Source organism: Myotis myotis, unplaced genomic scaffold (genome assembly GCF_014108235.1).
Source record: "Myotis myotis isolate mMyoMyo1 unplaced genomic scaffold, mMyoMyo1.p scaffold_m19_p_18, whole genome shotgun sequence".
NCBI classification, from domain to species: domain Eukaryota; kingdom Metazoa; phylum Chordata; class Mammalia; order Chiroptera; family Vespertilionidae; genus Myotis; species Myotis myotis.
In genome coordinates this window covers 39555974-39577935 of record NW_023416322.1, presented here as the reverse complement: position 1 = coordinate 39577935, position 21962 = coordinate 39555974, and positions in this window count along the sequence as shown.

The window sequence follows — 21962 nt, the reverse complement described above, 5'->3', positions numbered from 1 at the left end:
CACTAGTGTTCTCCAGTACTTAAAGGTGAGAGCTACCAGAATTCCTCAACCTCCTTTCTTTGAGTATGGAACAGTTTTAATTCTAACAAAATTAGAGCAAACAGTGGCTAGCATATTAAAAGAAAAATCTGAATATGAATGTGAAAATAAGAGCCACTATCAACTATCAAATGTTGACTTGAAATTTCAGTAATTAATTTTTATAAAATTTCATTAGACTAAGTTAAAGAATAATCAGTTTACACTGTGTCTAACATTAGGGATCTCCTAGTAATATGTTATCTAATAACAAATTATTATCCATGTGTTGCTTAAATACTGGAAAATAATCGTTTTAATTAAATAGTTGAATGCATTTGATCAATTTGTGCATATTGCATTCCTGCCCTAAATCTAATCCAGTTGTAAAGGGACAAAGGAGGGGAAAACAGGGAATATCTGTAATACTGCCAACAGTAAATGTAATAAAAAAACAACTTGTCACTATTTAGGTGGATAACTCCACTCTACATCAAATCCCGTTCCTTTCAAATGTATCACTATTTGTTAATGTTGGTATTTGTTTACGCCTCCTGTCCTTTACCAGAGGAGCAGTGGCCTTTGCTGTCCAATTCGCAGTTGCCTTCCCCAACCCATCAGGTGTCTGCCAGTTGGTGTGTATTTGCTGAAATGAAATGAATTGAACTAGTTACTGGTGTGTCATTGAAGTGACAGGAGCAGACTCTGTTGCAGTGACCAGGGTAATGAGTGACAGGTAGAGAGAGGACTATGGAGGGAGCTGTGAGGGGGAAGGAGACATCAGGACAGTGGCTGTAAAGAGCTGTTTTCTAAACGAAATTCTAATTGTTCTTTTAATGGATATTGCGGAGAGAATGAGTAAGAATATGCAGCAGGAATAGCTAATATTTGATGGTGAAAGCTTACTGAGACGGCAAGAGTGGGTGTGATTCCCCTCGCTGCGAAGGAGTTAATCCTTGATACAGATTCTTTACTCATTAAAACAGAAACATAAAATTGGGAAGGAGATGGTAGGATGTAGATTTTGTGAACAGTTTCAAACATTTTTAGTTAATGATTTCACTTCAGATGTGCTCTCTTTCTTTTGTTACTTTTATCATTAGATAATTTTAGTTCAGTAGGTTAATGGAAAATCTTCCTTATATCATATTGTAGCTAGTTGCATACACACCTGATATGAAATTGATGCAGATCTGTCCTACTAACTCATATAAAATATATCTTCCTTTTTTATACATTGGTCTCAAAATGCTTGAGTATATTAATAAGACATTAAAGAGAGGCATTGTGTTCTGGCTAAATTTGGAAGCACTATTAATTCTCTACCTATTATTTGCTCTGCCTGTCAAAACACTTATTCAGAAAATTTTATAAACTGGTTTTCTGAACTAATAAATGCATTTCTCATTATTTTTCAGAGAGTATATGTAATTCCTGATGGCTTCCAGTCACACTTTCTCATGCATATATAATCTCATGCCTTAAAAGCCTCATGCAATCCTTATGTGATTGGTAGTCAACTCTGATAATTAGCAGTAACGACTCAAATTTCCACTACTGAATGGGTTATTAAAATATAGAGGAACAATATATTTAAAAATTTATCTTTGCTTATTTAGATAGTTTGACATTACATAACTTCATTGTTTATAGGGAGGTCAGCAAATTCACCAACAGAAGGACCAAGACTGTATTTAGGCTCAATCATGTCCCGCCTTATTGATGAGTTGAAAATAATAGATAAACCAAAGACCAGAAAACAGCTTTTTATTGATAAGTCCTGGATGTGTAGCTTCATGGGTGTATATATTTGTCAAACTCATCAAAGTGTGCACTTTGATTACACATAATTATTTGCCTAATGGTATAAATAATGACATTAAAATAATAGTTTTTATTAGTAATCAAAATTAGACATTCATGCATGTATTGAAAAGAAAAATAGTATAAAATAATATGTGTCCAGAAGTAATCTCTATTTTAGTTTTCCTTTATACTTTTCTGCTAGACATGAAAATGTGTGTACTCACATAAATTGAAACTTTTTCTAAATATACACTCAATCTAAAATTAGGTTTTATGTTTCAGCAAATTTTGCTTGTATAGACATATGCTTCTAATGGAAAATCTGCAAGTACTTTTTACTTTTCAGAAATGAGAATATTGGAAGGAAAACAAATCTAAAAACATATGTTGCAAACACAAAGACATTCTCTCAAATGAAATGAATGATTCAAGCAATAGGGGGGTATTTTCCTATTAAAATATGAAATGATTCTATTGATGCAGTTACAGTGAGAGAGACAATGCATATTATAAACTGTGAAAAACAAAACAAACAAAAAAGAGAACTTCTTAGACTTCTTAATGGTAATTTGTTTATACTTACCAAAAGCCACATAATTTGTATTTTTCATTTAGCTGTTTTACTGGGAATTACTCATGAGAAAAGGAATGTGTAACTCAGCCTCAAACTTTAGTTAAAGGATGTCGATGTCGTAGTTTTTAAGATAGCAAAAAATGTGCATAACTTTATTGTCCAACATTGCGAGAGTCGTTACGATGAAGAAATTGGCCTCTGTAAGAAGCAGAACTTCGGTTTACTGGTACATTAAAATCTCAGCTAATGCTGCAGAGGATTGTATTTTTGCCTCCCTACTTATACACGATAAACCAGAGACAGGGCTGAGGTATTACTGCACAAATCATGTGACTTACCTCGTGAGCACCCTGACGAAGTAGCCTTAGTAACTTTATAACCACAAATCAGTCCCTCCCTCCCCTAGTTGAGGAGAATGTGTCTTGTATATCACACCTGTGGGCACAGTGCTTTCGCTCCCGTCCTGACCTCAAGACTCGTCTCAAACGGGGCCATTGATTCCCTTTGTGTGCACAAAGAGCCAATTATTTTAATGTAGGTGCTGAGGGACTGCTGGCTGGTGCTCCCTTCTTCCATCTCACAGTTTCATTTTTGCAAAGATCAAGGTCCTACTTTTAATTTTTTTAGTCTGGTATTAGTTTTCTCAACACCTGTGTAAATTGTTTTATACAAATATAATATGATGTTATGAAGGCATTGAATCATAGCTTCCAATATATGTTAAAAGTATGGTGAATAAGTTTTACATATAATACCACGTTAAAATGGCAGCACACAATTCTAGATCCAGCCTAAAGACCAGTTCAAGGTCGAATTAAGAAGCAAATGTAATAGTGAGGGCTTTTGGAAAGAAGTTTATAGCTGTAGTTGTACTCCTGAATTGATTATAGTTGTGACGGTATTTTTGAATTGCTTGTGCGGTGTGGTTTTATAGCATGTAGTGAGGGTTGGGTAAGGCGTAGTTTCTTCTTTAAGTACCATCATCTCCCAACCCTCTGCCCAAGGTCTAGATTCTGTTAGCCCTTATTGTTAATCTGTACATCAGAATAAGATGCTTTTACTGGTTTTTGTCTCAGACTCCACAGATTTCACCAGAGTTCAAGAAAGCGTACGATTTAATTAATGCACCACTCCCAAGGGACACTTCTGAAGGATCTATTGTGTTCAGAGTGCTAGAGTCAGAGAATCTGAATAATGTAAGTTAAAATACTGCATAATTGTGAGACAGCTCACAAACAATATTGAGACAGAAATACACATTTTAACACAATGTAAAATGCTTTAAACAAGTAAAAATGCATTGATGTTGAGGTCAGGGGGAAGATAGCAAGATTCTTTTGTATAACTGAGTTTTGAAGGATGCACTGAATTTTACCGTTAAAGGAGCAGTCCAACGGGCAGGTTAAGTATTATGTGCAAAGACATTCTCCGAGGGAGAATGAGATGTGCTTGAGGAGATAGATACCACTTGTTCCATGTGGCTAAGGCAGGGAGTTCAAGATGCCAAGTGGAAACGGATGAGGCCAAGGGCACAGGAAGCTGTCGACTCACAGAGGAACGCCATGGCTGTCAACGTAATCTTGACCTCCTCTTGAGGGAGATGGAAAAAAATAGAAGAATTTTAATCGGGGACAATCATTCTGCACTCGGTAAGGCCATGCTGGCAGCAGTGGGTGTGAACTTGAGGTAGGCGGAGCAGAGGAAAAGACTCCCGTGGGAGGCTGTGGTGGGAATGTGAGTGGAAGGGATGGAAATGTGACGGAGTCAGAGCCAATGAAATGAACAGAATGAATGAAGAAAACGGCAGTGCTGGTGGCTGACACGTATAAAGCGCCTGTTGTGGTGCAGGGTTGAATCTGAGCGCATAGGATAGTGATGGCGAACCTATGACACGCGTGTCAGAGGTGACACGTGAACTCATTTTTTTGGTTGATTTTTCTTTGTTAAATGGCATTTAAATATATAAAATAAATTTCAAAAATATAAGTCTTTGTTTTACTATGGTTGCAAAGATCAAAAAATTTCTATATGTGACACGGCACCAGAGTTAAGTTAGGGTTTTTCAAAATGCTGACACGCCGAGCTCAAAAGGTTCGCCATCACTGGCCTAGGACTTACTTATGGTTCATAATATATGGCTTAGGTAGTGTTATTCTGTTTATAGAGGAGAAAACTCAAGCATGGAGACATCAATTAATTTGCTCAGGACTGCTTAACTAAAAAGTTCTGGAGTTGAGATTTGAAGCCATTTTTGCTTTGGAGTCTTTACACTGAACCATCTTGCCATTTTGACTTGCTTAATAGAAGAAATACAAGGCAAAGAACAAAATACATCATTTATGCACTAATAAGAATGGATGGTAGCCCGGGCCAGTGTGGCTCAGGTGGTTGGGCATCATCCTGTGCAACAAAAGGCTGCCAGTTCAATTCCAGATGAGGGTACATGTCTGGGTTATGGGCTCAATCCCCAGGAGGGGGAGTGCAATAGGTGTCCGATCATTATTTCACTCTCACATAGATGTTTCTCTTTCCCTCTTCCTTCCACTCTTCCTAAAAATCAATAAAAAAAATCTAAAATAATGAATGATAAAGGTAATGGACAACTCATTGCAAGCATTTAGCTTGTAGAAGAAAGCATGCCATTACATTAAGTTAACCAAGTATGTATAGAAATTTCTATTTATGTCACAAGGCCATAAACCAGAATCTGAATATTTCCAGTGGTCACTTCTTCCAACTCCTTATAAAGGATGAATGAAAACAAAATATTCAAAGAATTGTTTCATAAATGAAAGCCCACAAATACAGCAAATATTATCAGTATCTGATGATTGTACTTGCTAAATTTTCCATCAAGATAATGAAAATAACCTACTCCTTTGAAATGTGTATTTTCTATTGGCTCCAGGCATGCTCCCCGTTGAAGAGATGAGAGGCTTAAAGGGGCAAAAAACTATTCATTTAATCGTTGCTGTATGTACATTAGGCAGATTTAACTCCTCTTACCTGCTTCACAAACAAGCTTGTGTACAGCTCCCTCCTCCTCACTACCATAGGCAAGCATGGCATCTTTTATTACATGAGTCTCTTCTTACTAGTTTTAATGTATAAATCTCCCAAAACAATGAAAATAGTGGCACTTATTAGATGATGCCACCCCTTTAAAAACAATGGGACATTTTTATTAAAAAGGAACCTAAATGGAACCTGCTTAGTTGATTTTCAATTGTAATTCTCATACTACACATTAAGACTCATGGATTAGGGTAATGACGTGACTTTTATTTTTATTTTAATTATCCTTTCCTTGACTGCTTTCATTTTATATGTTTAGATAGTGCTTTAATGCAAGGTGTATTTGCATAGCTTCTTAAAAATCAATATAGGAGCACAAAAAGACATGCAATCACCGTGTGTTAGGGTTCTCCACAGAAACTGAAGTATCAGGAGATACTGTATATCTGTGTCTACATCTATAACTATAGCTTATCTGTATCTATATCATCTATATATCATCATGTCTATCTAAACAGATATGTGTGTATGTATATATATATATATATGTGTGTATAGATATAAAGAAGTAGAGATGAGAGAGAGAGAGAGAGATTAATTGATTGATTTCTTTTAAGGAACTGGTTCATGTGATGGAGAGAGGCAGTTGGATCCCAAAGGCATTCTTCTGGCAGAATTCGTTCTTGCTGAGGGGAGGTCAGTCTTGGTTCCTTAAGGTCCTCCTGATCGGAGGAAGCCCATCCATCACATGAGGAAGAGCGATCTGCTTTACTCAAGTAAATGTTGTTCTCGCCCCAAAATAGAAAAATGCCTTCACAGAAACATCCTGAGCACTGTCTCCCCAAACACCTGGGCCCTGTGACCCAGCGGCGCGGGCACAGAACTAACATCACAAGCCCCATGTACATGTACAAACATAAAAGAAATCATAATGAGGAATCGAACACATGTTTTGTCAGGATTCCTCATTACAATATTTATTAAAAGATATGGTATAGCTACCTTTCCCCTTAACTTCTAGCATTTTTTTGGAAACATTTTTGGTTACTTTATATTCCGGAATGGTTTCAGTTCAATTCAACTAAATTAAACACATGCCCACAAGCAATATGGGGTAAAGTCAGAGCGAATGTTTTTTATTATTAAGAAGGGAAATGATGTCTCTCCTCATAATTTTCAATGATTTGCCAAATTGAAAAATACATTCAGAATATTCTTAGGTATTGCCTCAATTCCTTAACTCCCCTAGACCTACTGACTGGCGCTGGCCCTCCACAAACTAACAAGCTGGGGAACACATCCCTTTCCCTCATGAGATGTTTTTAACTTCCCATCCCTTGTTGATTTTCTTAAGAAATAATAATAATTGTCTCTAGATGTTTACCATAACTTAGTGAATTGATGACAGAATGAACTCTAAATACCTAAGTATAGCTTATGTTCTTTTAAATGAATCTTTTTTATTGTAAATATCAGTCTCTTCTGATAAAATGGAGAAAATGAAATTATTTCTAAGGTCTCTTCAACCATCATTAGTTTTTTTTTTTTCTTTCTTCTTTTCATTCCTACTCTTTGAGCTGACATGGCTCCTAGAGATAGATTGTGTGCTCACCTTGCTTTAAAACCTGACTGAGATGATGACATCTCCTCTTTCCAGCAGTCCATGGCTTCTCACCTCATCTCCCCAGCACCTGTTTACTATGCTCTTGACCTCACCTCTGAGCAGTCTCCTCTTCCGGCCGCACTGGCCATCTTTGTGCTCCTCCACCATGCGAGCCACACTCATCTCAGAGCGCTGGTGTGGTCCTGCCCGCCTGCACTGCTCCTCCTGATGTCAGGGTTCCGCTCGCTTCTACACTCTACTCTACTAAAAACCAGATAGCCAAGACCCCTTCAGTTGATTCCCTATCTGAAATAGACTCTGCTTCCCGGACAGTGTGGCTCAGTGGTTGAGCATTGACCTTTGAACCAATAGGTCACGGTTTGATTCTCAATCAGGGCACATGCCTGGGTTGCAGGTTCAAACCCCAGTAGAGGGCATGTAAGAGGCAGCCGATCAATGATTCTTTCTCCTCATTGATGTTTCTCTCTCTCTCCCCCTCTTCTTTCCTCTCTGAAGTCAATAAAAATATATATTAAAAAATAAAATAAAATATATTCTACTTATCACACACCATCTCCTTACCCTGATTTTTCTCCACTCAGTTCCATTGCTTACCAAGAGTTTATGTTCATTTACTTATTTCATGTCTATTACTCTGCGGCACACCATTTAGAATGTAAATCTTCTGAAATTAAAGCTTTTTTTTTTTACTACTGTATCCTGGTTCCTATTAAAGTTTTATTAGCTAATGTGATGCATGAATAACTAGACAAATGAATGGATTTATTGAAACACATTCTGAGGTCGCATTGTGATTTAGTAGAAAAGGTTGTAGTAAATGATTAGAGATATTTGGCAGCACAATAAATATTTTATAGGCATAGAAATGGCCTTTGTGGTGACTCCATTAAGTGTTCTCAAAATGAGGAGTCCTTCAAAGTAACCCAAGAGGTACTTACGTTGTGTTATCTCCGGTGGTACATGCAAGGAATGGCCCTAAGATGGTTAGTGCTGCAGCACGGAGTAAAAGGTGAGCAGTGACGGGTGAGGGAGAAAAGGTGAGGCCAGTTCCCAAATGGCTTCATAGCCTGTGTGTGTGTTTTGTTCTTCAAAGTCAGTGCCCTTGGGAGCTCTGCTTCCAGGTCATGACAAATTGTACAGGAACCAGTTTATACTGACAACTCCTTTTACTAATCAGGTGGAATTAAGAGCCAGTCACCCACTTGTGAAAATAAATAATGCATTTTAATGCTCACTGGTGTCAGTATACTTATTTTCTACTCATATGCCAATAAACATTGGGAAATCATGTCTTCTACTATTTTATATGGCAACACTACATCTAACAAGCTTATCGCTTATTTCGATGATAGCAATTAGACTTTCCATTCCCATAATTGGTGATGCATAGCATTCTTAGTTAATGTGTTTCCATGATCATGGCTAATCAGATCCACCTGCTAATTTTTAATGAATTTGATAGCATGTATGAAGAAATTAATTGTCAAGAAAACGTGCAAATTTATTAGCTGAATTCAATTTAATGCCATTAGTTAAAGGACTTTTACTATGCAAATATATTTAATACACTTTAATGATGACTATTTTATCTACAGCTAGGACCATTCACCCTACTATTTCAAAGGATTATGATTAGAGAAATATTGAAGTAATTGCCTATTACCAGAACTTAAGAAACATGTAATGACAAAGAGTAATGAATAGATTTTTTAAAAAGTGATGGTCAGTCTCACTAGTGGTAAGAAATATTAATAACTTATTAAAATATTAATAAGTTATACACTATTAAGTAGGAGAGTATATGGAGGTGCATATGTGTGTAGAAGTCACTTGAAGCAACATTATAAAGAGGTGCACACAGTGCCCCGATCTGTATGGCTCAGTTTGTTGGGTGTCATCACCTGCACCGAAAGGCTCCTGGTTCAATTCCTGGTCAGGGCCACATTCCTGGGTGGTGTGCTCCAGCCCCAGTAGGGGGCGTGCAAGAGGCAGTTGATGGATGTTACATTCTCACATAGATGCTTGTCTCCCTTCCTCTCTCCCTCTCCCTTCCTCTCTCTCTAAAAATCAATTTTAAAAAAATTCTTTTTTAAAAAAAGAGGTATCCACAGTCAGCTCTCTCAGGCTGGTACGGGCACCGGGACACCCTGAGTCCACTGCACCGCCAGGGACCTGGGCCCTCTCAGGACTTATCCACACAGCACAGTGCGGTGCGGTGGAGATCTTGTATATATACATGTGAGGCTCCAGCGCAAATGGCACAGCCTCATGAGATTGTGGGAAACAGGAAATGGAGAGGCATGCTCAGTCTCATAAAGAAAAATTCTGTAACTAAAATACATGGACCTGGGCCCTGGATAAACCACCAAGATTGTACGTGTAAGAATTGCTTGATATTTGACCAGAATCCCTAGGCGGTTTGGCCCACTTTAGTTCACATCTGCCCAGCGAGCTTGAGCTCCTTTCAAGCCACAAGTTAGACAGACACACAGAGAACTGGCCCATGTCAAGACTGTCGGTACTGATGGGAAGTGGAGGGTAATGCGATGTGAGTGCAGATGTAGACATCTGGGCCCCTCGAGCCCCTGCAAGGGCACCTTCATGGCTGGAGGCCATGTTTCTTAGTTCGTACTCTGTGTGAGGTGGTTTGGGTAGTGCCCTCTCTATCTTAATTACCATCAATTCTGATACCACATAAATCAGGCTCAGCTAAATCTATAAAAGGTGGTTGTGGTTTTTGCCTTAAATATATAGTTATTACTTTTGCATATTAAACAATAGGTACAGCAAACCAAGTCTGTCTAAAGTTCCTTTTAGAAATAGAGGAAAGCATGCATTATTTAGACATAGAGAACTCAAAAGGCTTACTGTAAACGCACATGCAACTATATCAAAGAATGAGAATAATGTGTTTCATATGGCAAGGTAGAAGATGTACAGAAGTTAATGACCGTGCAATATCTTTGTGCAACTCATGCTTTTGAATAAATAGAAATGATCCTGCAGTCATAAAATTAAACATGGGCTCAGAGTTAATTACCCTTTACCGGAATGCTTGTGTGTTTCCAGGAAAGACTTTCCAGAGACCTGCAAACTAATATCTGCAAATTAATGTTTCCTGGGTTCCTGATCTCTCTCTTTGTCACAAGATTATAAAAGCTTGCCTTCATAGCCAATAAGGGATTATGCAGAGGATGCATTTAATCTGAGAATTAGAGGCGAGAACACAGTCTTTTCCGAGCATGTCTTTACCTGTAATAGTTTAAGGTGGTCTCAGAGAGCTCTGTTTCTTTGGTATATTTTAAAACACTAGGAAAAAAAGCTCCAAAGTGAACGTACCAGGGACTCTTAGGAAAAAGCAAAAGATAAAGAGAAGAATTGAAACCCATACAACAAAGGGAATGGTGAATGGAAATTGGGGTGACCTCTCGCCTTGGCGCTCATGCCCCCGAAAGCTGCACTGTGCACAGTATTCTTCAGGGCCACAGCCAGCCCTGCATTTAAAGTGGAACAGTTCTAAATCATTGGCACATCACGTGGATTTCCTGGTCACTAAGCAGGCGACCTTTAAGACCAGTCTAAGCCAGCTGTTTTCTTCAGTATTGAGCACACACAGAAATGGGAAATGTGAGGAAGGCAAAGTTATGGGGGGGGGGCAGGATGGGTGGGGAGTCTGCTCTTGTGAGAAAAAAGCAGCATTCACAACAGAATCAATTTTTTCTATTTAGTATCTGTTCTCTTCTTGACCAAGGTTTGAATACAGAATCCTACCCTTGTGTTCCTAAAATCACCTTCTCTAATATTTCTCTTCCTTTGCTCTACTATAGATCTTATGTTTCCTTTCTTCTGTTCAGTGGTTATCCTGCAAATATACCCCAGTTCTGTCTGCTTTTTATCTAACCCCTAGGGTTTCCCTTATTTATTTTCAGGGATCTTTAGGAAAAACAGATTAATCAATTACTTGGTTTTGTAACGACAAGCCAAATTTATGCTTGGGACTTGCTTACATAATGACAAAAAGGGAGGTGTAACTTATAAGAGTCATCCAAGAGTCCAGAGTCTAGAGAGGAAGGCTGATATTAATCTAATAGCTGTTAAGGGAAATGTAACATTGCAAAGCTAGTGCCAGGAATGAGAGATAGGGTAACAGGTGAGCATCAATTAAGGGATTGGTGTACTCAGGGAGGGCAAGGAAGTTTTCTCTTTGGAAATAATGACTGGGCTTGGGTATAGTTATTAAGATGTTACTTTGAAGAGGACAAGTAAGGGTTGTAGACCTATAACAACTGCAGAGTTTTGTAGTTATGGAGACCTGCGGTAGAAGGAAAGATAAGGCTTGAGAAATAAATGGAAGCTCTCAAAAAGATTTTTGAGCCATTTTAAAGAAAGATTTTTTGGGGGGGCCCTAAAAGTAAATGGCAAGCCATGGAAATCTTCTAAGCAGGAAATATATGATTGTGTGTTTCAGAAAGATTTCTCTAGCTGTAGTAAGGATGAAAAATTGAAAGCAGGCAAGAGTTGGTACCATTTGACCACTTAGAAAACGAGTAGCCTCAGAAAAAGGTGGCGGTAGCTTGGATCCAATGGGGTTACAGATAGAGACTTCCATGGACTTAAAGAATGCCGTCTTTGTGTAACCACAGTATTGGCATTATATTGAGTTGCGGCTTAAATTCACCTTCTCATACCATTTTAATATGTGGGTGATATTTGCATACCTTTTATGAGTATAATCTATATCCCAAACTAGAGTGTGCATGGTTAGTCAGGAACGAAACATCTTATTTCATGGTTTGTGGGCAAAGAGGAGCCACTGAGCTCCATGTGTCAGGACATAAGTCCATTCTCACAGCATTCACATGGACACCCGCCCGTTCTCCCTAAGACACTGTCGGGCCAGTTCCCATCAGGATCCCCGAATAGACGCCCATCTCTGGACCTGTGCTGATGCTAAGCTTTCTCCAATTCTCACCTTCCAGCTCCCCCAATTTTCCCACCTTGCCCTCTGGATCTCACAGTCATTGGCGTATCATCTCCTATGTCCCCATTCTCTTCTCTGGAATTTCCCAACTCGTTTAACTGAAACCTGGCTTTCCACCGAACAAGCTATCCTTCAGCCATACATGTTCCCTTGACCTTGGTCCTCATGTTGTAGTACATGACCTCTGTGTTCCTCCAGGTAATTGTCCTTCCCTTCTCTCTAAAAGCCATAAGGCTTGAAGATCATAGCTTTAATCTATACTTAATATTAATTTTATTGTAACCCTTGAGGTATTCAGTATAAACAACTTTACTAATCTGGCCTCTTAGAAATGTGACCCCTCTTTTTAAGCCTTGCTCCCTATCTTCCCACCCCTGTTGTAACCTAGGATTTTCCCTTACACAATAAAGCACCCCTTGGACAATATACTTAACCTTGAAGGATTCCGTGAAAGCTCTCTGGCCTCCTCCCTTCCTCACTCCTCTTCATACCCACTTGCAGTTTTCATCTGTTGACTTTGTTAGCTTTTCAGGGTCCCACAGACCCTTCATATCCTCACTGATCTCCCTATCCGGCCTTCGAGAATGGTTACAGTCAGTTCTTCACATACACACCTTTATTCTTTTTTCCCCCTCTGGCAAATCACTGATCTAGTTAAATCCTAACTTCCTGCTTATTGCACAACTTCTCCAGGACAGCTAAGCAAAACACAGTTGGAAAAAAATACACAACCGTGATGACTGTTCTCTCTTTATGTTTATAATCACCAACATCAAATAGACATCCATCAATTCTATGACATTTACCAGATCCATCCACTCTTATGCAAACTTTTCTCTTATTAAACTCTTAATACCCACTCCCCTCTCTGCACTCACAAGTGATAAAGGTGCCATCTGATTTCAGTGAGAAAATAGAAGTAATCAGAAGAGGCTTTCCACCAGATCTTTCTACAAATTACACCTCTGCATTTGCATCTTTGAGCAGGCACCCTGCCCCTCCTTTTCTTATAAAGGATGCCTACCTTTGTTCCACTTTTGCACAAATCCCACCCTCCTCTTTCCTTCTCAAGGGCACCCCAAGAGCAATTCCTGCTTCTCCTTTTCCCCCATTAATATTCATCTTTCTGCTGAATTATTTCTATCAGCACACAAGCAGAGTTTAACCCCTCCCTTCTTTAGAGAAAGCACCACTTATCCCCAAACCTTTGTCCGTCTTCAGTTCTGTGATGTTCTTTGTCATCAATTTCTCCATAATTATATTCTAAACCAATTACCACCAATTGTACTCGCATTCTCTTTCAACTTCGTTATTATGACTAAGAGATAAATAAAGAGCAACACGGCTATAAATTGGACCATTTTACTTCAATTTGTACAGTAGCTGATAGTCCTGCTGTGCGCATTGTAGTCCAATGTATTTGTTTGGTTATTTTAGCTTGGTGCTTTCATTATGCTGAGGAGCCACGAATCTCTGGGTCACTTGTAAAGTGTCTAGGTTGACTTTCAGCTCCCAGGCACCGAGTCTTCATCAAGGATACACATTTGATACTGTTGTAGGGCTGTGCAGCCACTCCTCTTCAGTCAACACCAGAGATTTGCTTGTTTGAAACAAGTTCTTCTAGCTTCACTAACAGCTGTCATCATGTAATAACGTAACTGTGAAACGTTAATATCAGTTTCAAATTTAAGCAGGAGGCAGAGAGCCTTAAATAACATTTATTCATTGCATAGTCATGTTTAATATGTTGGTCTATTTTCCTCACTAGAATCATCAATAAAAGACTTGGGATTACTGACAAGTGTATGTAGCCTTTGCTACATCCTAAGAATCTAAAGGTGTGTACATAAATGACAAATGATTGAGCAAGATGAGAAGTAATGTTGGAGTTCAGTGTGTTCTGAGATCACCAGGAAAGAATTGCAGCCCTGGCGAGTATGGCTCAGTTGGCTGGGTGTCATCCCATGCACCAAAAGGTTGCTGATTCAATTCCTGATTGGGGCTCATGGGTTGCAGGCTCAGTCCCCAGTAGGGGGCATGTAGGAGGCAGTAGTTCATGTTTTGTTCTCACATTGATGTTTCTCTCTCTTTCTCTCTCCCTCCGATTCTCTCTAAAAGTCTCTCTCTCATAGACCACAACGACAGAGTACGTCACTTTGGGAGGCCCAGAGGAGAAAAGTGTTGGGAGTCTGAGTCCTGGATTTTCATCCACAAATGCTAAGTACAGGTATCCAGGCCCCAATACAAGCTCTCGAATCTGATCTTCCCGGTGCCTACTAGTTATTTCATATAATTAGCATGTCTGTGTGGTTTATAGTGAATGTTAGCGCCAGCAAGCCAGTTAGGAATCAGTTAAAATGGGTGTGACATGTGGAAGGCCTGAATTAGGGCCTGTGCCAAATTCTCAGGACAGTTGCAAACGCAGACTCCATCTTTGGCTTTTGCACGTCCAGGGAAGGCACGGTCTTGCTGCATTTGTGAAAGAGCATTAATCAAAACTCCTTTTCCTTTCAGTGCAGTTATTTGTATCAGATGGACACTGAGACCTTAGTTCTATTCCTTTAAAAAGGTCTTGACCACCAGATAAAACCCATTACGGAAAATCCCGCTGGCCCTAGTCACCATCCTGCCTCTCAAGACAGGCAGAGTGCCATGCCTCTCCAATTCTCACCGCGTAATCACAACGCCAGAGAAACCCGCAGGTCAGATCAAGTAACAGAGGAGCTTCTCATCATTTCTAGGCTTCGAACAAAGGACAAAAAGTTAATTGGCTGAAATGATAGAGTTTATCTTCAGAACGGAAGCACATTAACCTGTAAAGTCAGCCTATCTCATTGAAAATAAATGATTTTACCTCTCTCCATGTAGTCACTGTAGAAATCACTTGTAGGGAAGGAAATATCATTAAACCATAAACTGTGAGGTTTAACAACATTTGTTAATAATGGTTCAATAGCCCTGGTCAGGTGGTTCAGTTTGTTGGAGCATTGTCCCATACACCAAAAGTTTGCAGGTTCGATTCCGGGTCAGGGCACATAACCAGGTTTCAGGTCCAATCCCCGATTGGGGCGCATACCAGAGGCAACTGATTGATGTTTCTCTCTCTCTCCCTCCCCCCCCCTCTTCCTTTCTCTAAGATCAATAAACCTATCCTCAGGTGAGGATTAAAATAATAATAATAGTTTAAATTCACATTCTGGTTTCCACCCAAATATGGCAGGCACACAAACATGTGTTATCAGCTTAGAACTGTTGGAACATCATTGGAAGCATACACTCATATATGTTTTTCTGGTCTTCTCTAATCATACTAGACGAAGTATGATAAGCAGTGAGGGACTGTGTTGAGAAACGATGCGTCAATAATACTTGCACTATGTTAAGGACTAAATAAATAGGTAGAGTGTTTTAGACTGCATCTTTAAAAATATTTTTTGAATAAGGACTGGTTTTACTTAAAAGCATATTTCAATCTAACTAATGCAGTGGTTCTCACCTTGGCTGCACATTAGAATCACCTGGGAATCTTTTTAAAATCCTGATTTCTGGGCCTCGTCCTCCGGAAATTCTGTTTCTTTGTTACTAATGTCGTGGCCTCACCCCATAACAAAGAAACAGAATTTCCGGAGGACGAGGCCCAGAAATCAGGATTTTAAAAAGATTCCCAGGTGATTCTAATGTGCAGCCAAGGTTGAGAACCACTGACCTAATGCATATTGGTGAGTGAAGGATGGATCCAATATAAACTTAATGTATCTTAAACTTAAAAAATTTTTTTTTCCATTCCTGAGCTTCTTCTAATTAATGTATAGCCCACATACCAAGACAGTAGTTGACATAAGTTTTGATATACATACATTTAAATTTATCTGAAAATTATGGTTAACTCAAAGAAGTTTTTGTTTAAAAAAAACCAACAACACACAAAACATTGTTTCACAACACGTTGGGTGTGTCTGTTATTTCTGTCACTGTCCAGCCCTTAGCGGGCATCTTGTACATTGTAAAGTGCCAAATAAATGCAAATGGTTATTATGATGATAAATCTAGTTCCACAGAGCTACAAAGTAAGTTGAATTCCTCAACCAAAGCAATATCACTCTGATAAAACTCCCCAGAGAACCAAAAAACTATATTAAATTAAAGTTGACAGGTTAACAAGTAAATAAATACAGTTTTTTTCAAAAGCATGAAAGTAGAAACTGATCTGTATGTTCTCTTAGTTGCATACAAAGAGAAGGTGATACAATGAACTAAAATGTTTTGCTTAACTTAGGATTTTCTTGCTGACATTCTACTGAAGTTAAAGTACAGGCTCATTTCCTGTAGGTGGAGATTAAAAAATAAAATGCCTGTTACTCTACTCCCTGGAAAGCCATATTTGCACTCCTGCGAAGTAGCTGTCATTCCCAGGTATGAATTCGGATTGCGTCCACGTTTCAATGGCAGTGCAAATAAAACAGAACTGGCCACATGCAAGTAATGGAATAGCTGCTGGCTCCTGTCATATCCAGAGAGACAGTAAAATATTCATATCACTTTTGGTTTGGGGGATGGATGAATTACGTGGAAAATACTTTATATCTGATCTTTGGGAAATATACGTTAGAGAAACATGTTCTGAGGTTAGAGAGAGGGGGTAGTAGTGATGAATGTCTCTTCCTATTTCCGAAGCATCGCTTACTCTTGTGTTTGGGAGGGAGTTTTATATTCCAATAGAGAGCACAGCCGTCCAAAGGGCCATGAATTTCCGAAGTCAGCTTCTAACACATGGAGTTCCTCAGCTTATATTTCTTCTAAGGTTCCCCCTGCTTAAATATTTGTGAAAACACCTCTCATACCACTGCCTCCCGAAGTCCCCTCAGACAGAGCCGTCGTCCGAGAGAAACAAAAGGTTTTTGTAGTGAGAAGCCTCCCTGGTCTGGGGTGAGTGTTGGTTTCCAGTCTCGAAGCCCGTGAATATCCCAACTTCTCCCCCATGAGTTTCCTATCGGATGCACAAGAACACATAGAACATCTAAGGGACCCATCCTTGTCACTTGCTCACAATAACTATTGGTACTTTCCTGAGAGCCTGCCAGTAGGCCTCTTCTGTGGACTTGTGTGTGCAGGTCCCCCACTTGCACGCGAAGAAACTGAGACCCAAAGGTATTACCGACGGAACTGGTCACAGGACGCAGGTCCATAGGAGGGGTCGAGGGAGAGCGCTGCCAGCGGGTGAGATGCAGCTCCTGAAGGGGCAGGAGGCTGTGTGATATGGTCCCCCTCTGCCTGCTTTACCTTCTTAGGTGAAGCCATTGGAAAGTGTTTCAAGATAATGCCAAGGTAGGGACAGAGTCACCTCCAGCGGCCCAGCACACAGGTACTCCAGAGTCTCTGGGAAGTCTCCTGGCTGCAGGAGTAACAGGTGGCAGAACAGGCACTGCCCTTCGAGATAAAAGGCACCAAGAAGTAGTGCCCACCTCCCAACACACACACACACACACACACACACGCATGCCTTAGATCAGGATGTTGTTGGGAGGGCAGGGTTGTGGCTCATGTGGGCGGAGAAGTCGCTATGATAAACCTCCCGGAAATCTGCGAGAGCTACTAGGGCCGATTTGCTACCAAATATCCCAGGGGCGTCGGGAGAAAGCTGTGGGTTGTGGGTTGATGGAAGCTGCTGGCCTCCATGCAGAGCAGGAGCGTGGCTGGGGAGCCCAGCAGTGACCGGGCTTTGGCGTCTGGTGTTTGTGGGAACTACAAAATCTGAAAACATCAGATTCGTTTTCACCGAGCAGGCAAAAGGGTGAATTTAGAGCTGGGGGACAATAAGCCAATAACTGTCACCAAAAACTAAAACTAAAATCTATAGGATCATCTCTCAGTTTTCAGTATCTTCCATTATAAACCCTTGTGTGCTCATTGAGAAACTTAGAATGCTGTATTCCCGATATGGATCCGTTTTATTTAATAATCGCATGCTGTCCACTCTTAGTCTGATAGGAAAATAAAATATTGCCACTCCTTCTCTTAGCACCACTATTGAAGTCACAGCATTTACAAACGCGTAATGATATCCCTTCCGTTTGTTTTGCCATTTCCAACGGTAAGCTTGGTTTTAAATTGGAAAACAATGCGCTTCTGTGAGTGACAAAATGGCACATTTTTCATAAATAAAAATAAGCATCTTTCAGGCAGAATTCTAGAACAGAGACAAATGACTGAATCTGATTGAGGTGGGGGGAGGGGAGGGGAATCTCCTTTGGCTAGAAAGGAACTAACACATATTCAGAGAAGAATTCTACATATTTTAGATATTTATAAAAAAGCATGGTACATCCTAAAAGAATACAGAAGACAACAGCTATAAAAGACATACGATTTACACTCTGTACAGACTGGCTCCCAAAATGTGTGTAATTTCTGGCGATATTTTTTGTTTGGGTAAAGATAGAACAATGCAGAGATTAATTTTTCTTAGTGACAGAAGATTTTTTTACAATAAATAATCAAATCATTGTGGTTTGATTACTTTTTTTGAACACAAAAAATCTTGCTCAGTTATATGTTCAAGTCCCAGAATAACATTTAAAAATTATTCTATTAGAGCATATAAATTGTTAGGTATGAATAACTAATGAACAGGCTAAGATAAAAGATTTTAAGAAAGACTAGTTGGAAGGATTTTCTGTTTAAACAGATGCTATTTTATTATATTGGAATATTAAGAACAGTGGGTCAATACTGGGAAAATGTACTCTTCTTAACCAGTAAGCAAAATGTGTGACTGAGATTATCAACATGTGACTCAAAATTGCAATCTGTTAATAACTTGGGCAAATTATTTTTGGGCAAATGCAATGAGTTGAAATAAATTAAAAGTCTAAGCTCTGGAGAACATTATGCCATGGAGTGTATGTATATATATGTGTGTGTGTGTGTGTGTGTGTATATATATATATACACACACACACACACACACATATATATACATACATATACATATAGTTATTCATGTTCTAAACATCAGACATTATAGTTTCCTAAGTTTTCTCATGTCACCCAGATCTGACAAGAAAAAAATTATAAAGATGTTATTATGAGAGAGATGTTTGATCTCAAAAGAAAATAAGGGAAGTGATGTAATGCATAGATAAAATATTCTATAAAAAGTTATTTTTAACAGTCATTAGGTCTTTCAACTCTATAATTCTGTTTGTGAATCACTAAGAAAAGAATATGGAAAAGAACGCATTTTCCCCCTATTTTAATGTAATTAGCTGTCATTATATAATTCCCTAAATAAGCCTCTTATGAATACACTGTGTACATTGGTATTATTTTCTTTGTAGATGGGATGAAGGCCAGTGATTTCATGCAAATAAACAACCGAGCAAATACTCCGGCTTGCCGTTGGAATTGGAGATGATGGGAACTGTGAGTACAACCGCCTTTTGTTGCTCTTACCAGAAGAAACAATGAGTCAGACACAGCCCACAATGGGATGAGAAGTACCGGAGCTGAATGAATGCCTCCTTCCCATCAGCTAGCGAAGGCTGCGTCACCACCTCCCCCCAGGCAAAGACTCAGTTTTGCTTGTATCTACTGTTCCGTAGTTAGGACACTAGAGACAGGACACCGCATCTATGGAACTAAGAACTCCCGTCAACTTTTTAAAAATATATATTTTTATTGATTTCAGAAGGGAGAGAGATAGAAACTTCAATTATGAGAGAGAATCATTGATCGGCTGCCTCCTACACGCCCCCCACACCAGGGATCGAGCCCACAACCCAGGCATGTGCACCAACTGGGAATTGAACCGTGACCTCCTGGTTGATAGGTTAATGCTCAACCACTGAGCCACGCCAACAGGGCTACCATCAGCTTTTGATATGAATCTGTTAGTTTCCGGTCACTGCTTCAAAAGTAAAATATAACTGAACATCAGCATCATCTTTTAAATGGCAGCAGCGTTAATATAATTCCACCTAGTTTCCACATTGGGAAATAAACTTGACCCTCTGAGAAAAAAATGGCATTATCTCCCCAGTACTCACTACATGAGTGATGTTTGCAACAACGGTGAAACCGATTTATCTTTTTGCTAAAAATTATTGATTAAATATGATTTTCTATCCCCCCCCTCACTTTTTTAAGGGAATGCAAGCCCTTTATGGAAGAGTGTAAGTTTTTATTTCTGAAGTGGTTTTGTGATAAAATGTATATGCATCCTAAGAAACCCAAAACACTAGTCAGAAAGAATGCATGCACCCCTATGTTCGTAGCAGCACTATTTACAATAGCTAAGATCTGGAAACAGCCCAAATGCCCCTCAGTAGATGAATGGATAAAAAGCTGTGGTGCATTTACACCATGGAATACTATGCAGCAGTAAAAAAGAGGGAGCTCTTACCCTTTGAGACAGCATGGAGGGACCTGGAGAGTATCATGCTGAATGAAATAAGCCAGGCAGAGAAGAAACCAAGATGGCGGCATAGGTAAACACCAAAATTGCTGCCTCCTACAACAACTTCAAAAATACAACAAAAAGACAAAACGGACATCATCCAGAACTACAGGAAGGCTGGCTGAGTGGAAATTCTACAACTAAAAGGAAAGAGAAAAGCACTCTGAGACTCAGGAGCTGTGGAAGTAAAGTGCAAAGGTACGGAGGCTCGAGCGCGAGCGGAAAGGGGCTGGTACCTGAGGACACGGCTGTCTTTTTGAATCGGGAGGGAGTCACAAGCTCCCGAATGCTCTGAACTCCGGTTCCGAGAAGTCTCTGGGGACCCAGGACTCATACGGGGAGAAACTGGACTGTCTGGCAGCGGGCAGAACTCGGAACTTGAGGGCAGCTTTCCCTCAGAGGTGCTTGCAGCAATTAAATTACCTGGACACCGAGACGCGCGGCCCCTTGGGACAGGGCCGAGGATCCGCCATAGCTGCTTGTTCCACCCTGTTGATTCCCTGAGACCCCGTCCCACTCAGGCTGCAGCAGAGGCTTTTGCATATGAATGCCCTGGCCCTTTGCAACCTGAAAATTACCTAACAAATTACAGCTGGGCCAGACAGACCCAGAACTTCCAAGAGAAGGCCCAAGGCCCCACAGCAGCTTGCATTGCTTCACAGCTGGGCCTCATCTGGGCACCTCCAAACTCCAAAAAAAGGAAGGGGAATCTGCAGATCTTTTCGTAGCTCCTGCTGGGTAACCTCAGGCAGAGACTAAATTAGCACCTCCTTAGATCCAAGAGCCAGTATACCCAGTGGTCAGAGTGGGAACATCCAGATTACAACTCCTCAGATCCATAAGGGACACACTCAGGGGGCAGACTCAGTGAGCACCAAAGCCCCACTGAAGCAAGTCTTGCCCCAGAAGGGTGTCTCCAGCACAGAAGTTCTCCCACTGCAGACACAGCTGATTCTCACTGCCAATTGGCCTGGAGGTCAATTCCTCCCAGTGATACCTACAACAATAAAGGCATAACTACAACAAGACTGTGCACAAAGCCCACAAGGGGGTGCACCAAGAGTGTCCACCTCAGGTAACTGGGGAGGCTGAGCCACTGGGCCCTATAGGACACCTAGCACACAAAACCACTCTACCAACACAGGGAAGCATAAAAAATGCAGAGACAAAGAAACAGGTCACAAATGACAGAAATGGAGGAAAGCAAACGACTGGATATAGAGTTCAAAACCACATTCATAAGGTTTTTCAAGAATTTTATGGAAACCGCCAATAAATTTAGTGAGACCCTGGAGGATATGAAAAAAGACCAACTAGAAATTAAGCATACACTGACTGAAATAAAGAATAATATACAGAGATCCAACAGCAGACTAGAGGATCACAAGAATCAAGTCAAAGATTTGAAATACGAAGAAACAAAAAATACCCAACCGAAGAAGCAAGAAGAAAAAAGAATCCAAAAATATGAAGATAGTGTAAGGAGCCT